The sequence below is a fragment of the Anas platyrhynchos genome, chromosome 1, assembly GCF_047663525.1.
Source record: "Anas platyrhynchos isolate ZD024472 breed Pekin duck chromosome 1, IASCAAS_PekinDuck_T2T, whole genome shotgun sequence".
NCBI classification, from domain to species: Eukaryota; Metazoa; Chordata; class Aves; order Anseriformes; family Anatidae; genus Anas; species Anas platyrhynchos.
The window spans coordinates 73,804,006-73,822,268 of NC_092587.1; the positions used below are offsets into that span (position 1 = coordinate 73,804,006).

The following is an 18,263-nucleotide window of genomic DNA, read 5'->3' on the forward strand; positions in this document are numbered from 1 at the left end:
CGGGTCCTTTACTCATGATGCATGTGTCCACCCCTTTTCCACTGTTCTTATAGCCATCTCTTTGGTAGTTCAGTGAAGTCCACCTGTATTCTGTCAAATGGTCGATATGCAATTCTTTTTCCTCCAGCAGGTGCTTGCCTAATCACCTTCTTATTTACTTTTTGACACGTTAAGCATCCTTGGATGGTTTGTTTGGCTATCTCATATATTCCTACACACCCATAAAATTTTAGAAATTGATCACTCAGTGCTTTTGTTCCCCAGTGGGTTTGTAGGTGTAGCCGTAAAAGTAGACGCCTAGTTTGTTCCTTTGGAAGTATTTCTCTTCCATCAGGCAGAATCCATTTTCCTTCTTTCAGTTCTGCTCCTATGGTCTTTATAATTTTTATTTCTGCTTCTGTATACTTTTTCTCTTGTGTCCCTTTTCTGTTATCCATTTCTTGTAGGGTCTACATCATGCTTCCTAAGAGCTGCTTCCCTAGCTTCTCTATCCACTAGGTTATTCCCTCTTATGTGGAAGCCAGTTCCCTTTTAATGTCCTCTGACATGTACCACTGCAATCTCCCTAGGTCCTCTCAATGCCTGCAATATTTGAGTAACTAAAGTTTGGTGAATCAGCCCTTTTCCCTGTGTGCCTATGAGTCCCCTTTCTTCCCAAATTTTCCCAAATGTGTGGACTATTCCGTAAGCATATCTAGAGTCTGTATAAATAGTGCCACTTTTTCCTTTCAATAGTTCTAGGGCTCGTAATAATGCATAAAGTTCACATGCTTGAGCGGACCAGGCAGTGCTGAGTGGTCCCTATTCTATTAGGACCATATCCCCATTTATGATGGCATATCCTGATCTTCTTTTTCCATCTACTACTTTGGATGACCCATCAATAAATAATGTTTCCCCTGTTTCTAATTCTGTCTCCTCGAGATCGGATCAGATTTTGGTTTGTAATTCAATCACTTCCACGCAGTTATGTTGTAGTTCTGTTAGGGGTTCCCCATATAGAAATTGTGCAGTACTCTGTGCAGCAGTTACTTTTAGTTCTAAATCAGGGGAGTCGATCAGGATGGCCTCATACTTCAGCATCCTACTATCAGTTAACCATTTTTCAGCCTTTTGCTGGAGTACTCCCCTAACATTATGTGGAGTATATATCTTCAGAGGTGCCCTAAAAGTGACTTTTCTAGCTTCCTCAATCAGTAAGGCAGTAGCCACAATTGCCTGTAAGCACACTGGCCACCACCTACTCACAGGGTCTAATAGTTTGGAACAATATCCCACAGGTTTCTTGATTCCTGCCCATTCTTGAGTTAGTACTCCATATGCAGTTTGGTTAGAAACATTTACAAATAAATAAAAGGGTCTTTCTAAACCTGGGAGGCTCAGCACTGGAGCTTCTATTAACGTTTTCTTGATCAACCTCAACTTTTCCTCATCTTCCTCATTCCACTTAATTTTTTCTCCAGTCAATTTTTCATATAAAAACTTTGCCTTTTCACTAAACCCTTCAATCCAGGGCCTACAATATCCCAAGAGGCCGAGCAGTTGCCTCACTTCCTTCTTCATTATGGGTGATGACAGGACTAAAATCCCAGATACCCTGTCAGGATCCAATTTTTTCTTTCCTTGGCTAAGCCAATGTCCTAAGTACCTTACTTCCTTTTCCACAAATTGTAATTTAGATTTTGAGTCCTTCAACCCTTTTTTCCCTAAGAAATTAAGTAATTCAATAGTGGTTCTCTGTGTCTCTTTTTCAGTCTCCCCAGCTATTGTGGGAATAGAAATGTTGTTTTTGCAGAGTTATATTGTTTAGAAGGAGGGAATGTGTTTCACTTTCCTCCCTTTCTGTGGCCCTTATCTTACTTTTAGTCCTTTGTGCAGGAGGAGAGGGAGAGAGATCAGGGGCTGTGGGCGATCGACTTTCAAAATGTGGTGGTTCTGGTTGTCATGAATAGGGAGGGGGTATATTATCCAGAGGTTCCCATTCTTCCTTTCCCCAGTCAGTTATTGTATTTAAAGCGAAGATTTTTTGGGGGGGAAATGCGTTTGAGGCTCCTACCCATAGAGCCACATAATCGCTTTCTTCTTGGTCAAAAGGCTCCTTAGAGTTAACATAGCGGTTCAATGCCTGACATACCCAATCCTCAAATGATCCAAAAACTGGCCAAAAAACATGTGGCCTTAAAGATTCCTTTGGCCATTTTATCATACAAAATTGAGCCATTTTCTCTTTATTTTTTCCTTTCCTCGATTCCCAAACATCCCAATATTTTAACATTATCCCTAATGGGCTTTCTGGTGGAATGTCTGGGCTCCCTGAGTCTCCCAGGTCAGAGAATCTACTTTCCCTCAGACCCATCCTGGAACCTTCAAATAAGTTCTGAATCCCTGGAACCCCTAAAGAGGTTCCGAATCCCTGGAATCCTCTAAGAGGTTCCGAATCCCTGGAAGCTTAAAATAAGTTCCGAATCCCTGGAAACCTTAAAGAGGTTCCGAATCCCTGGCTGTGTTTGTGTAGAGGTGTCTTGCAAGTGGTTAACCCACCCACAAATTCCTAGACCAATTGCTTCGGTCCTTCACCGGCCGAGTCCCTCGCAGGAGATCAGAACCGTGGTTAGAAGACCTCTGCACTCGCTTCGGAACTACGTTCCGTCTCAGTCACACTTTTACACACAGTCACACAGCCAAATCCCACCCAACCGAACGGTATACTCACAAATCCTCTTCGTTCGGGTCTTCGCGCACAAGATTACAGGTCACTGACACTGACGGAGAGCTCTTTTTTTTTTTTTTTTTTTTTACTTGGCAGGGACTGACTTGTTGCAGAGGTCCTTGGGCAATTGGCAACTTGGAAAAGGCATGATCAGATAATAGTAAAATGGGATACCCCGTCAAAATATGGGTGACTGTGATGGAGGGTTATGTACCACAATCCATCACGTTTCACGTTTGATGCTTGTGAGGTGTTAGCTTGTGGAGATTTAAATGCCCAGCGACAATTGAGCAGAGAGAACAAATAACTGGGAGAGACCCAACAGCCAGATTAAGAGTAGCTGTATGGAAACGATCCTCTATTGCCATCAGAGAAAGGGAAAAACTCAAGGTCCTTGCCCGAGCCTATGTTATTGGCTACAGTGTTAATCACAGAACCATGTTATTTTCATAGGGGAGACTTTTTAGCACTGCTGCTTTATAACTTTATTATTGCTTTTTGTGACTACCATCATTAATTCATCTTCCTTGTGCCTGCTTTGCAGTGTTTATAGCACAGTATGTAAAAACTGATAAAACTGTGTATAAAGCCAAGGTTTTTGCAGTAAGGTATAGAGGCTTAATGGAGTAGAAGCTTTAAGTTGCTGCTTACTTTCTTCTATTTGCTCACAAATTTGTATTTAATTTCCTAAAGGGAGCATTACTCTCTTGCATCCAAGTGACTAGTGTGTGTGAATTTGCTGGAAGAATAGCTTCATGACTGTTAGTACCATAATTGCACAGCGATAGTATGACTCTACAAGCCTCTCCTTTGTGGGTAGTTAGGGTCTGGCGGCCGGAAGATGTCGTGCTGTACGGAAAGGTGAAGCCCCTCCCTTGATGGACAGTAGCGTGTGGCCTGTGATGTAAGCAAGCGGAAGTGACGCTATGGGCCTCGGGTATATAAGCCCATGTGACTCGACAATAAACGCCATTTGCCATCCACCACATTGGTGTCTGTGAGCTGATGGACCGAGCGGCCTGGGGTTGGCCGCCGTGCCGTTCCTGAACCAGGTCGCCACTGCCCCCTGAAGGCAACACTCCTTTTAAAATATGCTAGTGTGGCAAGAAAAATAAAGGAAGAAGTAAAACTAAAGGCAATGAATAAGCTAATGCTGAAAGGTTTCACTCTGCCCTGTTCATTGTCAGTCACTGAAAAAGTTAACTGAAGGGACCTTTCTGTGCTGCACAGTAAGCAATTTCAAACCTGAAATGTTGAATGTAAACTAAATTGAGGCAAAAGTCTTTTGAACTTAGGTGTTGATATTGTAAATACTTTTTATGAAAATGTTGTGAGGGTTGAGAAATAATTCTAACTATTGAATTTAAGTCAATGTGTTATTTTACTGTAACCAGATATTTTTGCATTATTATTACCAAAACTCAAATATCTTGTAGGCTTTATAGTGTACAGAAGGTAAATGAAAGAAAATGAAAGAAGGTAAATGAAGAAAATGAAAGAAGGTAAATGAAGAAAACATTTTCCTGCCTTGCTTCAAGAATCTCAGCAAACCTGAGTTTAGGCCACAGGATATTTTCCAAAATCTGATTTCCTGGACATGATTTAAGTTCAGCTTATGAAGACTAGCTTCCTAAACTCGTATTTCCCTTATAAAGCCAAAATATCATAGGAATAGATGTTTTTGTGGTTCGGTTAAATCTAGACCAGGATCTCCCATGATTAATCTTTTATACTCAGAAGGTAAAAACTGTGAGAAGGATACTGCCAGAATGTACTTTGTACTCTTTGGCAATGTTGCCAAGGGCACATGGCCAGTCAAGGAGAAAGGAAGAACAACTTCACTCAGTAACAGTATTATTACTTCAAAATATTGCTTGAGCTTACAGCAACAGGGCAAGGCACCCAAATCATACAGTGTGAGGAAGTCAGTAACTAGATCGTGTGTCTTTGTTTAACGATACCTTAATTCATAGTTTATACATTTAAATTGTTTGAAGAATCAAATCATCCATGTAAATAGTTGAATTATTTTTTCTTTGTGTGCAGTAGTTAGCTGAAAAGACCTCAGTGCAGATACATGTTTTACAGCAGCAGGTGCCGTAGGAGAATATCATCTGCAGTAACTATATTGCTTTGTGCATTCAGCAGATAAATCGGATTTCCTTCTAGTCATTCACAGTGTGATATAACAACGGTCAACTATTACTTTGTCCAAAAATTGCTATTGTAGTTTTTTCAATTAACGTCACTTGCCAGTTTATATCTTGAAGTAAATCTTGCTCTTAAGAGCAGTTGCATAATGGAAAGATTTCTGCATGTATTCTTCCACTGGAACTTTCTCTTGCATTTGAAAAATATGGTGACATTTTAATGCTGTAAACAGAAGCATTCAAGCCTATGTATGCCATATCTCTCAGGTGATATTTCTCAGATAATGTAATTCAAAAGATCCACCAGGTGAATGGAACAACAGCAAAAGTTCTTCGTAGTCATGTAATTCAAACGATAAAGTAATTTCATTGTAGCTAATAATATAATAGTAATTGATGGGCAAGGGACATGATTTCAAGGTTTTATGATTATATTTAAATAACATGACATGAGATGTGGCAGTGAACAGTTTATAAGAAATAATACATGATAGCATTTTACAGATGTTGGAGGTATTTACATCTCATGGGCTTTTCATATAAAATTCAGGGCCCATTGAAATTGATGCAGTTTTACCGTAGACTTCAGCTAGGATTTCATCCTTGACTGGTTTAGGACCAATTACCTACACACTTATTTCTCTGTATATGTCCCCACTGCAGCAAGATCAAATACATCAGAGGCAGACTGTCAAGGTGTATTTCACTCAAAGGACATCACTCAACTGAGTCCCAAATTCCCTGAATTCCGTCATTTCTAGTGTTGAGAACTCTTTCAGTCAGAAACGAAACATTGTGAACTTGAGACTATACACAGTGGTCTAGAAAGAATGAATTTCACAGTATTCTAGTATTGCCACATGAACTTTGCTGTGCATTACCTCCCTTTACAGTTTGAGGAGTGTGAATGAGAGTATTCTTGCTAACTCTAGGGAGCAAATCATACATGACCAGCGCGTGAAGTCTGTCCAAATAACAGGCCTAGCCTTCTAAGCATTCATTTTCTTGAGTCTACCCAGATTTCTTATTGGTGAACTTCATTTGTGATATAAAGTAAATCATGGTCATCAGTTGGTCAGGATTTTGGTGAACATTATATCAGTTAAAAATATGAGGATGGTTTTCAGCAGCAGAGAGTTTTAAACTTTTTGTGTTACCCTCATGCTTCATTTCTTCGGTTTAAGGTTTGCCAGATGTTAAGGCATTGATAGTTGAAAATTTTTCAATGGGTAATATTTTGTAAAGGGTTACTATGAGATGATTTATCACATTACTTTGCTGGATATTCATGTTGTTACAGCTCTAATTTGTCAGTTCTTTTGGAAGTATACTCCTTTTCATTCGGACATAACCTTAAGTATACTTCCAAAATGCAATGCAGTGTTCTGTTTAATTGCTTTAATAAGTTAGCTGGCATACTATAGTAGATAAAATGCTGGCTTACCACTCTTAAAATGTGTGCACTTTTTCTGGCCCTACACTGGAATGATCTTTCTGTGCCTCACTTATTACACCTGTGTCAGCTAAATTATGTAGATATTACCTTTCTTACACAGCTTGAAATCTGAGGGCCAGTAATATGTCTATAAAGAGGGATTGCTTTGAAATCATTAAAATATGCCAAAGTCCTTCCTCCGTTTTATTCCCTCTGGTTTTAATGAGAGCTTTGCCTAAATAGGGCTTGCTTTAATTTGATCCTCAAAACTTACTGCAAAGAATTTCTTCCTTGGTCCTGTGAGGGCCTGATTCATCCCTTTCCATGACAGAACTTGCAAGAACTTACAAGGGTTGTGTTGGCCAGCCATAGGGTGATGGGCGAAACTGGAAGAGCTCCATGACCCGTTAACCATCTGCAGAGTGCAGGAAAACCACTGCAGCTTTGTAGCTGTGATGCAGCTTTGGCTGGTTGCTCTTTCTGAGTGCAGAATTGCTCTCTACAGTGTGATTCAAGGGATTTAGTAGACCACAGACATTTGAGTGGGAAGGGATCTCAGCTGGGGACTCAAAATAGTAGTTGTTATCTTGGCCTTAATTTTAAAGATCATCATTTATTTCATACTGTTTGTTTCATATTCATTTATCCAAGACAATAATCAGATGTAAAATATTTCTTATTCCCACAGATTTTTGTAATGCCTCGTCCCTCAGTGGTATTCTTGGCAACTCCCCTCCCTGCAGGGCATGAGATGGCTCTCCTGGTGAAACTCAAATCACTAAGTCTGCATTCATCTACCTTGATACTTTGGTGCTTGACCCTTCTCAGCCTCTGTTCTGGGCTCTGGTGCAATTGTGCTGCTTATGTAGTCTGAGATGTTCATCCCTTGAGACAATGAACCACGGTGTGTGCGTGCTATCTGTAGGCAGGACCATAGTAAGTAATCCAGTTCTATCCCCTCACCTTAAATACTACATGCTGTCCAGTTTCAGACAGATAGTGAATACAGTGATTCTTGTAACTTCTGCCTTTTGCTTTGTTGGCTGAGCTTGGGAAACTGACATGTAGTCCAAAAATGGGAGTGTTTTTTTTTTGTTTGTTCGTTTTGTTTTGATTTTGTAGAAGATCCAGGAAGTCTTGCATACCTCTAAATGCATTTAGTTATTTTTTTTGCTTTGTCCTAGGCATCCTGGATTAGCAAATGCTCTAAGCGCCATCTGCCACCATTCTAAGGAACATTAGGAGTTTTAAAAGCTTTTCTGAGATGACTAGAGTAGCAAATCAGAATATTTCTGATATGATATGCCGGATGTAATTGCCTACAAAGCACCTCTTGAAGTAGGAGTGCATTCAGCCATGCTCACTTGGGCCTTTCTGCAGTACCATTGAAACTGAATAAGAAATATGTCAATGGTTTGGGGGGTCATGGGATCAAGTCCTTATTAATTTTAAAGTAATTGTTCTTCAAATATGATACTAGTTAAGTTCCTGTGATTTTTATCACAGAGTAACACTTCCAATACTTTTGAAGTTTTTGCATATGGATGTGATCGGCACCAAAAGATTAAAGAAAAAACATACTATTCCCCTTAGTTACGTTCTCTACTCTTATGTGTAAATAATGAGAAGGGATGCATTAAATATTATCTCATTCTAGACATTGTAATGTGAGCATCTACATCTGAACTGCTCCTCCTAGACTGCATTTTATAGTCACTGGAGGGAAACAATGGGCAGGATTCATCTAACCGGTTTTAGATGTCTACTTTAGGATGAGATGAATCCTGTCTTGAAAGTGCCTGTTTCTTCTCAATGACTATAAAGGGAACTTGAAGTAACTCACTCAGGTGCAGACACATACATTTGGTTAGATGAATTCTCACTTGGGGTCTAGTTCTTCCACAGCTAGACATTTGGAATGGAGAAAATAAGTTGGCTCAGTTTACATTTTTAGTAACAAAGAAAAGCTGTGGAAGTTTACTCTAATTATGAATGTTGTACACACTGATATTTTAATGATGATGTAATGTTTCTAATTTGAAATTCTTCTTGGAATGCAGAGTGTTTTATAAGAAAAACTTTTAAAACTGTTTTCTTCTGTTCTTTTTTTTTTTTTTTTAAATCAAGTTTGGACTGAAAGCCACGGGTAAAATTGGTTGGCAACAATTTTTAGAAAAAAATTAGGATCCTGGGGGCGCCTTTGAAAACAAGCAGACCATTCCTATGAGAAAAAATAAGTAAGTAAGAAGTTCCTTTTTAAAAGTGAGTTCTGAGTAACTCATGTTAAAAATGTTTATTGAAAATGAGGAAACCATATCCAATCAGCGATCACCCTTGATTAAATTCAAATATAATATCAAATATATATATCAAAATATCAATATCAAAAGATAAGATAATATAAAATATAACATAAAAATGTAAAAGATAATATGATATCAAAAGATAAATAATCTTTTGGCAATGCTTTCTCTAATTGCACACTCTTATTTTGAATCCTGTCATACCCTGAGTCTTAATGAGGTGGTTTATTCTTCCTACTCTAGAAAGAACATATTGAGCAGAAGAGGATGAGACATGAAAGCATTGCAAAGACTGTCTTTTTTCCTGTTGCAGAGTAAATCCAGCTAGAGGAGATGAAGCTTTATCCAGTGACACTGTGCTTCAGAAGCTGTGCAGATATACCCAGGATGCTTACCCATCTTTAAAGCAGGCATTTCTTATGCTTGATGAAGTAAGAGCAATTATTGTTAGGTGTTGCCTTGCTTAACTACTCTTACACATAACCATTTTTGTCGTATATCAGTTTCAAAGTAATATAGTGGCTGCCAGTCTTTCTTCTGTGGTACAGTAGCTTGCAGAGACTGTTTCCAGTTTCTTTAACATAGATATGTGCAACCTGGGACTAAATAATCTGTAATAACATTTCTGATAAAGAAAACTTATTGAACTAGAATTTCACTGGAAGTCTTGTTGACTAGTTCTTTAATCATCCCTGTGGCTCCCTTTCAACCCCTGCTATTTCTTCTGTGTATTTCATGAAATATTATGACAGAAATGAGAATTAGTGCTTTCATAGCAGTTGTATTGGTAGAATAATAGATAGAAAAATAAATAATGTAGCTTTCCAGATACTGCTAAGTGTTCCCCTGTTTCTACATCCAAGGACAGCTTGAGTCCCTTAGGCCTAACATCATACTGGCAATTTATTTATGCTTTGATTATATGTTATGACCTGCAAATCTTTCAGAGTTACTGCTGCTTATAATTAAGATTACTCTTCTATTCTAGGATATTTTCTCAATTTCTTAATGTAGGACTTTGTTAGAAAGCTTATTCTTTGATTGTGCTTGATCTTCCGAGTCATGCTGTATCAGTGGTTTTTCTTTGTCAGTTTATCATTCCATTTGTCTTTGTTATCTATAGTTGTTTTTATTTGTACAAATGTGTATGGAGCAAGAGAGAGTACAGGTGCTGTGTTTACTGTTTATATACACTCAAACACACAGAGACATATGTATGTACATACGTATGCATAAGAAGGATGTGCATTACAGTGCGACAAATCAGCCCCTGCAAGACTGCATTGGAAAGAGAGACACTAGAGGGTGGTTATTATTCCATGTGAAGTTTTCTGTTCTGTTTTTTTTTTTTTTTTTTTTTTTTTTTTTTTTCATTTGTTTGATATCTGTCATTTGATTCTGTACAGTTCTCATTTCTAAATCAAAATGCATGTCACTGTGTGTAAGCAAGGTATACGGCTCTACGGCTCCCAAGGCAGCAGACTGCCCCAGAAAAGCAGCTCATAGAGGGACACAGTGCCAGTTTTGCCTCTGTCAAAGTCCTGGACAACCTTGTCGGCTGCTACCACCAAGGAATGAATCCAGAGGTGTTTATTTGCAACTGTTGCCATCTAACCTTGATTGGGTACAATTAGTTATCTAGTGTTATGTCCTGATTATGTAGAGTTCATCTCCAAGCCTGGTTCTGCATTCCCTCCCTTCCCAGTCTTCCTTCTGTTTGGGGCTGTTTCTGGGCCCAAGCAGATTGCTGCCTCTTGTTGCCTACGGCAGTCTCTTCTCAAATGTGGAAGTTTCTTTAAATGTTGATTTCCTTATTGGTAAAATGAAATGTGATAACTCTGGATTAGACACTTAGTACAGAAAGAAGGCTATGAATGATGTTCAGTCTCAAGAAAAATCTTTTTGGATGTCATGGCTTTCTCTTCATGATAGGCTCTGCATAGTAACACTTAATGAATGCTATTATTCTGCTTGGCTGATGCATGCGGTAGTCTAACGGAGCATTGGTCTCACCATTGTACACATTACGTAATGTCTAAGCATGTGTGAATCTGTAGCATTCCTAAATATTTATGGAGCTCTATGAGTGGGTTTTTAGCTATTATGAAAAACCCATGAAAGCCAAGTAAAGAAATTTCCTCATATCTTAGAGTTAACAAAAGTAAGTTTCCTGCAGTTTTTATTTCAGAAGGTAGAAATAGATATGAAGTTGAATTTTTTATCTGTTGCAGGATGTAAAATAAATTCATGTTCTTATCTAGAAGGTTTTAATAAGTTCATGCAGTATGCTTCTGTGAGAAACACTCCATAGCCAATAGCTTAGGCCCAGGTGATAATAGCTTAGGATCTCAGTGAAGTAGTAATTTATTTGCAATTGCAATGGTGGGCATCCCACAAGCAGGAGACCACACCTGCTAGTTCCAAAACACGGTTTATACACTTTTTGATGACAGGACCCTCCCCTGTTTCCCCACTGAATGGGTAATTCAGGTTCACAGTCTATCTGATGCTGCACAAACAATGCATGGCCTTCAGTTGCTGGCCCGTCAAATTTCAAATTTCTTTTGACTTTTTACTGCTTGAAGTGGTTATGTTTCTTCACTTACCTGACTTGACTTAACACTGTGATTTTCACCTAATTGTTCTAAGGATTCTGGTTGTCTGCATTTTACAAAGTGGCCTGCTAAGCTTTTTTATCTCACTGTAAGCATATCTCAATACCACATTCCTTTCCTCTAAACAATGTAACTCTGCAGAAACAACATTTCTATTCTCACACTTCTAATTCATGTCACAGCCCACCCTTCATTTTTGCAACTGTTTTTTTCCTGAGATGTTCTTGATGTGTTGATGTCAAAAATGTTGTTGTTCCATTACTGTCAGTTCATATTCTGAAACTAAATCCTAACCTAATACCTAATACAGTGGTTTCTAATGTGCAATCTAGAAATAAAATATTTCCTGTAACTGTAGCTACAAATTTGACTTTAAAATTGTGGTGGTTTTACCTTGCTAGGCAGCTGAACTCCACCACAACTGTTCTCTCATTCCCCCTCCTCAGAAGAGGAGGGGAAGAAGAAAAGGAAAGAAACAACTCATGGGTTGAGATAAGGGTAATTTAGTTAAAGGAAAAAATAATTAAGGAAGAAATATTATTAACTTAACAATTTAACTAAAGGGAAAAAAGGGAAAGGGGAGAAAATGGAAAACAAACAAACAAGCAAAGGCTGTGTGAAAGTGCAGATGAAAGAAATTACTTTCTACTTCCCACAAACAAGCAATGCTTGACCATGTCCTTGACGCAGGGCCTCAATGGACGTAGCTACTGTTCAGTAAGAGACATTTTCACAACAAGAGCCCACCCCCCTCCTCATCTTCCTTTTTCCACCTTGTATTGCTGAGTGTGACATCATATGGTATGGAATATCCCTTTGGTTGGTTTAGGTCAGCTGCCCTGGTGATGTTCCTTTCTCACTTTTTGCCCACCCCCAGCCTCTGGGAGTGTTAGAAAGGGTGATTCTGTGCCAGCACTGCTCAGCCGCAGACACAACGCTGGTGTAACATCAAGTGCAGAGCACAGTGCTGTATGGGGTGCTGCAGAGAAAGTTAACATCCCAGCCAGACCCTGTACAAAAATGTTGAACCAAATTGATGTTTTATATAAGTGAGTTAAGTTCCCTTTGATATTCTTTTGTACATCTTGGAATATTTTGTAATTCACTTTAAAACTCAGATCTTAGAAAAAAGTAGTTTTGCAAATGTTTCAACACCAAGGAATTAAGAGTAAACCAAACTGTCTAGCCTCTGGAATGTCTCGAAAATGTTTCTCCGTATATTCTAAAATGTGGAAAGAAAAAGACATTAAAAATAATTTGAATGGACAATATTCAGTATACATTAGTTGAGCTTATTTTATTTTATTTTATTTTATTTTATTTTATTTTATTTTATTTTATTTTATTTTATTATTATTATTTTTTTTTAAGTAATTATTACTGTATATTCTTATTTTTATACCTTCCATTATGTGGACTGCACTGTTTGATAGTTCTTGTTCTTGATCACGTGTTATCCCAGTCACCTAAGGCATTGACATTTGCATCATCTGAAAATGTGACACCACAGTTCTTTCAGGGTAATATTGTTGCATTTCCTTTGTGTGAAGGAATTTAGAATTGTGGGATCAAGTTGTCATTGCTCATATGCAGTATTTCATTATTTATATTTTAGTTCTATTTTTAAAAAGAGATTGTTTATCTCAGAGCAAGGAATTCAAGTGGTACAGGAAAGTCTCCTAACTTAGATGCATCAGATTCATAAGAAAAACTGAACTGTTTTCTGTCTTGTGCTGATACCTGGTATCAAGTAAACTTCATTGTTCCCAGAACTGTAGAAGTTTTACAATACTAGAACTGGTAACTGTGTACCTGTATCTTAATAACCACAGGACATGTATACCTATTTAGCATTACATGCTGAAAGAGGTTGTGATTGAAATTTAAGTTAAAGATAGGCATAAATACACACAGGATAAGACTACAGCTTAATTTGAGATGCAGCATTTTTGAGAAGAAGGAAGATGACATGTATATTACTAAAATAGCACTGAATATATATCCCCATGGTCCTGGTGCACACAGGCAAGGGAGAATCTGTTTTGATGTAGGGATAAAATCAATATGATCAGTAAAGTTAATTGGAATTAGAACTGTGCAGTAATTATTACCAGCTCATATGATATAAATAGAAAGTGCTATCATGTCTCTAATATATTTGTGTACAATTTGTCGTCCGATATGTGGATTGTAATGTATGTGTGAAACTGACATGGTATTGAGCCTACTGTTGCTCATTCCATTTTCCATGTGTTATTCATTCCATTTTCAAAAATAACTTCATCTGACTTTCTGTGGAGTTTGGATTGCCTTTTGTCTAGTTCTGGAATACGAACTTCTGATAAAGAACTGTCTATCTTCAGTTCTGTGGCCTTCACAATGTACAGAACTATGCTAAAACGCCTTTCTGTCAGCTTTGGAATGTCATGATATGTATGTCACATACACTCGATTATGTGATCGTCCCTTAAGTGGACATCTGGACGTTCTTATTACTTCTGGATTTTTTTTATTACTTTGATTTCTTACATATTGCACTTGTTAAATTGTAGATCAACAAGCATATAATAGATTGAAAAAATTAAAGCTTTCAGTCTGGTTGACACAAGCAAAACAAGCACTGGGCATATCTTCAGAAGGACTATAAGCATTTTTTATTATATGGTTTTATGTAGATGATATATTACAATTCTTTTGCAATATAATTACTTTTAAAACAAAAACAAACAAACAAATTCTTTTTAGCCCTGCACTATATGACCTGTGTACGTATGTATATGACCACAAAAGGAAAGAATTCACCTAGCAATTTATAAGAAAAGATTCCAGTTTCATACATTTCAGTAGATAATAATAAAAACTACAGCATTCAGGCTATGATTCAATAAGCCTCTTTACTACATGATTTTAAGTAATTTACTGGGCTGGGACATTACTGAATGAAGTTTTGAACAAAGGTAGAGGAATTTGAGACTGTAGAAAGGAAAGACAGGCTGAAGAAACAACCACTTAATCACCAATATCTGGAGGCTGTCACACTGAAAGACAGACCTGTAAGAAATTTTTAAATTTATACATAAGACATGTAACAAATGTTTATATTTATACATAACACCATGGTTACTACTGTTTTGTTGTTGTTGGAATGAAACAGTACTTCCCCATTGACACGGTTGATGCTGTGACTGAATTAAATAATAATCTGAGCAATAAGGTTATTTTAAATAAAGTTAAATTTACTAGATAGCCAAATAAGCAAATATAAGCTACTTCATAAATACTGATGCAGTATACTTTAACTTTCCCATATTATCTAAGGTTTAAACAAAACATTTTTACTGTAACAGATCTTCATCGTTGAAACACAGTTATTCTGTACAATTGTTTCTTGTGAAGTACAAGCTATCTTTCTAGCTTCAGTACCAGATTCCTAACTTACATGTATTTACTGGGGGAGGTAGGTATATTAACAAGTTTTGTTTCCATATGATTTAATGCAGTGACAACAGTCTCTAAAGAAAATGCAAATAGCAGATACTAGTTTCAGAAGATCATTATCTCTTGATTGCAAAACTTTAAAATATTTCCCAGACCAACTGATGAAGTAAATAATTGCTCATTCTCTATGTTATTACTGCCACTCTCGATCTCTGCGGGGGACTAAAGGGAAACAGAATTTTCTTAGGTTGACTTTTATGAACAGAAAGATATTTTTCTAGTGCTTAGCTAGGAGCTGAATCACTGAAGGAATTATTTACTCCTATTTTTTCTGTTATTGTTCCAAAGCCTTTATTCCATTATTTTTTCTTCTTTCCTCCTATTATACTTCCTTATTTTTTTTTAGAGAAAATAAAAAATTACCTTTAAAAAAAAGTTTTGGAACAAATTTAAAATTATAAAATGCAGTAGACCATCACAGAAAAGAGTTGGTACAAACCCATATTTAAAACTTTCCTACATAAATTAAGAATATTACTTGCCATAGGAACTCAGGGAAGCTATGCCTTAAATGTCACAGAATAAAATAATAATAATAATATCCTGATTCCGCTGCATGAGCACATACATTGCCTGTTACCTTACAGTCCAACTACATATCTGTTGGCATGACAATGTGATGGGATTAGGAGCTGGATAAAGATTCACCCTGAAAGCTGATTCACCCTCTGTAGCCAGGTCAAGGATGCCAACAGGTCCAACATGGCAGCAGAATTGATTTAAAGATTACATATGAAGATGCAAAGACAGCATGAGGAAAGAAAGGCAGAGTTCATAGACAGTAGGTCTCAAACGTTTTGGATTAACAAACTACTGTCAAGAGTCAGAATTTCTCAAGGCTCCGTATGTACAGATTAGGAACAAAATGCAGCTGATAAACTCACCTGAATGGTCTGTGCAAATTGAGGTTACAAGGCACAGTTTAGCAAACTAAATAATCTATGAAAAGGTAATGGAAAGGTCATTGTTATAAATGAAGTCTCAACTCAATCTGAATTTAGTAATATTTATAAAAGAAATATTTATAAAAGGTATAAAAGGCAAGTAAACAGCGCTGTGTGTGTGGGGAGTCTACGCTCTACGCACACATGAACATCAAACATTCTAAATATATAGAACATCGCTTTTACATACTAAACTTGAGTGTGCCTATACAGTCAGAAAGGTAACAAACAATCCTTTAAGTTCCATGACTTACTAAACTCGAGTACGCCTATACATATGTACAGTCTTGCATATGTACAGCAATTTGGAAGGAGAGAGGACTCTTATCTTCCTCAATTAAACTTGCAGAAGGGGCTGATAGCAGTTATTAGAGAAGAACGAAAAAGGAGGCCCAAACAGGAACAGCCCCGGTTAGGCAAGGAGCAATGTGCCCTATGTAAGAAATTTTGGGCATTGGAAAAACGAATGCCCTGAGTGGAAAAGAAATGGAAAAGGGAACCGGAGAAGGGAGGTGGTGGTCGTGCACGCAAAAGATGACTAAAGAGGACTGGGGAATCTACTCCAGAAATCCACTGGTTATAAAAATGAAGCTGGGAAAGGAGGGAAAAGAGGTGGAACGTATGGTAGATGCAGGGGCAACATATTCAGTTTTAAATCAAGCATAAGTATCAGTGGGGAATGATTACATTGTAGAGAAGGGGGCAACTGGACAATCTGAAATATCATATTTCTGCAAACCATTGAAATATAAATATGGGAAACAGTGGGGCATTCACAATACATGCCCAACTCCCCAGAGTCACTCCTATGAAGAGATTTATTTGAAAGATTACAAGTAACCATTTCATTTAAAAATGGGGAGATTATTCTGGAGGTAAATGATCAAAGATATGTGGAAGTGTTGAGTTAAATCCTAAGTCAAGTGTTTTCCAAGTATGATCTAATATACCAGGGAAGGCAGAAAATGCACTTAAACAGTACCCCTTGAAAAAGAAAGATAGAGAAGGAATTAGCCCGATAATTGATTAACATGCTTAACACCAGAGCTAACTTGGTTTACTGTTTTAGACCTGAAGGATGCCTTCTTTTGCCTCCCTCTCCATAAAGCCAGTCAGAAAATCTTTGCATTTGATTGGAGAGGCCCTAAGAGTGGGCGCAAAACACAGCTCACATGGACAAGGTTGCCTCAGGGCTTTAATAACTCACCCACTTTGTTTGGAGAAGAACTTGCAAAGGACTTGGAGACCTGGGAAGCCCCATCAGGAGAAGGAAGGCTGTTGTAGTATGTAGATAACCTCCTAAGAGCCACCCAGACAGAAGAAGCATGTGTGGCCTGGACAGTAAGCCTCCTAAACTTTCTGGGACTACAGGGGTACAGGGTATCGAAGAAGAAGGATCAAGTGGTAAAGCAGAAGGTGACCTACCAGGGTTATGAGGTTAGTGCCAGACAATGGACCTTGGGGCAAGATCATAAAGAAGTGATATGTCAAACCCCGGAAGCCAAGACAATAAAGGAACTGGGAACCTTTTTGGGAATGATGGGGTGGTGCAGATTGTGGATCTATAATTACGGATTACTTGTAAAACCACTGTATGCACTAATTGTGAATGGGAACAGGGACCTCCAATGGACAAAGGAGGCCATGCGAGCCTTTGACCAACTAAAGAAGGCTCTCATGTCAGCCCCAACTCTGGGACTTCCAGATGTGAATAAACCATTTTTCCCTTTCTCCCATGAGAAACAGGGGATTGCCCTGGGAACTAGCACAGGACCTGGGCCCATATCGAAGGGCAGTTGCTTATTTTTCTAAGCAGCTAGTTGCTGCCACCAAGGAATGGCCAGGATGCCTCAGAGCCATTGCAGCAGTGGTGCTAAATATCCAGGAAGCATGCAAGTTCACCTTAGGACAGAAAATAATTATACTAGTGTCTCACACAGTGTCCACAGTGCTGGAAGTGAAAGGTGGTCACTGGCTTTCCCCACAAAGATTCCTGAAATCAGCAGAAACCAAGGGGAGCCAGTACACCATTACTGCCTGGAGACCTAGTCCAGCTGTCCAAATCTGAAGGACACTACTTTTGATGATGTGGAAATATGGGAGCAGCTACGTCATCAGCAGAAAATGACATGCTGGGTATGCAGTTACCACTTGCAAAGAAGAAATGATCTAGCAGACAGAGAGGCAAAAGAAGCAGCAGAAGGTGAGGTAGCAACTGAGGGAGCCTTGATTCCAGACAGGCAAATTCCCCTTGAAGGTAAGTTTGTATATAACAAAAAGGATAGAAAATTAATCGAAAGTCAGAAGGGAAAATAGAGCCAAGAGGGATGGGCTATTACCAAAGAAGGGAAGGGAAGCTAGTCATCCCCTCCAATTTATTGTGGTATAACTATCTAATTGGAAAAAATATTGCCAGGAACTTAAATGTTACCATCACTCAAATAACTTAATGTGATCTTTGTCTCCAGACTAATCCCCAAAATACCCCCAGACTAAAACTGTCAAATTGGAAAAGGCCATTGGCCCGGGCAACAATGGCAAATTGACTTGTTTGAACTTCCAAGAAAAGGGGGGTGGTGGTGGTGGTGTTGATATTTACTGGTGTTAA

At 38.2% G+C, this 18,263-nt stretch overlaps 1 long non-coding RNA gene across 1 annotated transcript; it reads left to right on the plus strand.

Annotated features, from left to right (window-relative positions):
• The first annotated feature begins 1,508 nt into the window (after nucleotides 1–1,508).
• Nucleotides 1,509–9,029, plus strand: LOC119715658 (uncharacterized). The gene is made up of 4 exons (XR_005262941.2): nucleotides 1,509–3,939; nucleotides 6,984–7,231; nucleotides 8,423–8,532; nucleotides 8,912–9,029. It is a non-coding gene; the product is annotated as an uncharacterized lncRNA (long non-coding RNA).
• Nucleotides 9,030–18,263: the final 9,234 nt, after the last annotated feature.